Raw genomic sequence first — 3,450 nt, 5'->3', positions numbered from 1 at the left:
TGAAAAATCCTGATTGTTCAAACAAACCTATCCATCATTCATTCTCAAGTTATACGGAAGTTATGGCTCCGGAACTTAACACCATGGATTGCCCGCATCAGAGCAACAGGGAATGGAGCGTAATCTAGGCCTCCAGGGTGAGTAATTTCATTATTTATGTAGCTTGGTTAATAAGTAGGGTGTTTGTGTCATGAGGGGATATTTTATTTTCTGATCTGCAAACGTTAAGGACCACCATAGAAAACCATGATTTCTTGGGTTAATCTCTTTTAAAAATAGTACTTCATGAAGAAACTAAATGCTGTCTTTCGTATCTTACCTTTCTTGTTCTCATTTTTGGTAATGAGGAAGAACAATGAAGAAGAGCTGTGTGAGGAATTATGGATATTTTTATATCAGGTACTACACATAGCTCACTGATCTCACCAGTGTTGTACTGTTCTAAAACCAGCAGCGCCTCTAGTGTCCACATTACATTAGAGATATGAAATCTGGGGGCGGCTGGGTGACTCAATCCGGTAAGTGTCTGCCTTTGGCCCAGGTCATGATCCTGGGATCCTGAGATGGAACTTCACCTTGGGCTCCCTGCTCGGCAGGGAGTCTGCTTATCCCACTGCCCCCTCCCCCTCGTGTTCTCTCTCTGAAATAAATAAATAAAGTCTTAAGTAAAATAGAAATATGAAATCTGGTGTCGGAAACTTGTAAATCTCTAGTTTTTGCATTGTTTAGGAAGTGAAGGTAGTTCTCCTGAAAAAGAGGAAAAGTATTAGGTAAAGCCAAGTTGACATTAGAAATTACAGTAGACAATGTATCATTTCAAAGAAAACAAAAAAAGTCAATACTTGACTTTCCAGAAAGTTTCTAATTCAGTTTTCCAGTCCCTTGCCTATGTTCTCGTATAATTAAATTTAATACAGCCTTAAAAGAAAGTACCAAATGGACATTACTGAACTGCAAAATCCATCTGATGAAATTCAACAGTTGCTTGGATATAACAGGTTAAAGAATCCAAAAACTTGAAGGCAAATGTAAATAGGTTATTCAAGTTAAAGCATGTAAAGAAGACCAAAAAGACAATAGTTTCAGCTGTGGGAAAGTATTAAGGTAGGTAATGTGCATGTCATTGGACGAGTATTAGAACTAATATGTTGCCTGCCTAGAGTGCTTTATTTACTACCACATCTAATGTCTCGCTCAATATGCAACTCCAGGGTTTAACTACCCGCAATGATTTTCTGACCCCCACTCCTTCCATAGATATCAATGCCTAGTCATTCCTTTGCATTTCTTAATTTTACAGTATTATACTTTTATTTTTGTACCTTTAACAACTCATTAAATGCTTTATTTATATTTGTCTGTCTCTGCCACTGTAAAACTGAGACAGGGACGATGTCTTATTTATATTTATTTATATAGTATCTAGTAATGTGACTACACATGGTTATTCTTTAATAATTATTCATCAAGTGAGAGAAAGAATACTAAAAAAAGAAATCTGAAAAGATAAAACACAAGGAAGAAAAATACCTAAAACTCATTACTATGAAACCTCAATGGATATGAGAAACTACTCTGTGAAAGAGAAACAGGGCAAATTATTACGCTTGATAAATAATTGATAAATGAATAAATAATTATAAATAATTCCGATTCCCTTAAAATTGATTTAGGGTAGCATGGAAAACAGACCACATTTTGAGCTGATAGAGAGCATGGCTTGTGAATCAAAACAAATGAGTTGCCTCGTATTTGTGTAACACATGTCTTTCATTGACGTTCATCTCCTTTTTCCTGTCTGATAAGAAGCTAAATTGGTTAGCATAGGTCTTTCATTTATTCTGTTAACTTCAATCTATTTTGGGGTTAAAGTGTTTCTTCTCATTTTAAAATAATTGAAAAGCAATTGTCTCTAGTATGCAACAAGATAGCTGTCTCACACTGGTTCCTTGCTGACCTGCCGAGGACATAGTAGTTCTCTGCAGAGGGGTCTTCAACTGGGACATAAAAGTCTCATGAATGTGAAATGGTCTTCTGAGAGTTTCTTTTTTTGGTGAGGGACATGGTTTAAATGACTTCTCTACTCGGGGAATTTCCATATCACGTCCTTATAAAAAGTTTCATTACAAATGTGAGACCAGAATTTTTTTGTAAACTCCCATCTCTTTATTTTGAGCATTGCTTCCTGAGTCAGGTAAACCCCTACCTTACACTTTGATCATACATGAATATCATGCATGCATATACAATTAAGAACAGAGGGGACATAAAAAGGCCCATTGGTTGGGATGCTAAGTATCAGGTAGAGTGGACTGCATGCCATTTTATGTCTTTCCATTTATAGGACTGTATGATGCTCAGGAATCAGCAGGATCTCAATGAAACAACAGGCAATGTTATCAAATAATAATGCTGATAGAACAATCAAATATTTAGAGAGTACTACTATCTAGCATAGAGTGGCTGGAATCTTTAAATTTTTTCTTAAATTTTAGCAAAATGTATGCCTATAACACTTTTTTTTCTCAGCATGGTTGTGGCATACATGCTTACTCTCCAGAGTTTCCATGGAGACTTGGCACTATGGTTTGTTTTTGCTTTGTTCCCCTACTTAAATTTTTCCTTTTAGTAATTTTAGTTCTCCCAGTGAAAAAAATTTGTTAATGATCTTCAAAAGTGTAATCCTTGGATTTGGAGAAGTTGTCTCCTTTCTTGTCATTGTCATTTGCTGAAGTACTTCGAATACATCAGTCACCTTATTTATTACATGGACATTGCATGAAAGAATATATTTTATTAAATATTCAAGAGTTCTGGGTATTTATTTACACTATGTTGCTTAGAATTGTAAAGTCTAAAAGCTTTACAATTTATCTAATCCTCTAATTTTATGTATTAGGGGACTGAGCAGTAGAGAATTGAAATGATGTGTGTTAGAGCATATTCCAGTTTGCAGAAGTCCCAGGAGTAGCCAATTCCTTTGTCGGTCTCTCCTGCCATGTCAGATATATTTGGTTTGTCCCTGTAGCCTTTTGGAGATTGGAGAAGACACTGCCTCTGTTTCCCCATTCACAGAATTGTTCAAATGAAATAGAAAGCTTCTTGACCGTGGGTGAACTCAGGCATCTCTGTTGGTGAGAAATCTGCTTTTGCGAACTGTGAATCACTGTGCGGCAGCTGCTTGCAGGGAGAACACCTGGCTCTGTGTCTGGTGTCTGTGCTTTGGCACCTTTCACCACCTCCGGTTGTAGTTAAAGCAACAGTTTTTGATTTTTAGAGGACACCAAAGTTCTATACAGTAACTTATTTTTCTCTTGGAGAGAAGTCCCCTTTTGGAGTCCCTGGGCTTTAATAACACGTAAGGACCCATTTTTAGGTTCTCTTTTGTCAAGTTGTGACTGGACTCCAAAACGTTACTTACTCTTTCCTGGGGTAAGCCCATCACTGTGG

Source organism: Ursus arctos, unplaced genomic scaffold, assembly GCF_023065955.2.
Source record: "Ursus arctos isolate Adak ecotype North America unplaced genomic scaffold, UrsArc2.0 scaffold_17, whole genome shotgun sequence".
Lineage (NCBI taxonomy): Eukaryota > Metazoa > Chordata > Mammalia > Carnivora > Ursidae > Ursus > Ursus arctos.
The sequence above is the reverse complement of the archived record's forward strand: the minus strand, read 5'-3'. Positions refer to the sequence as shown.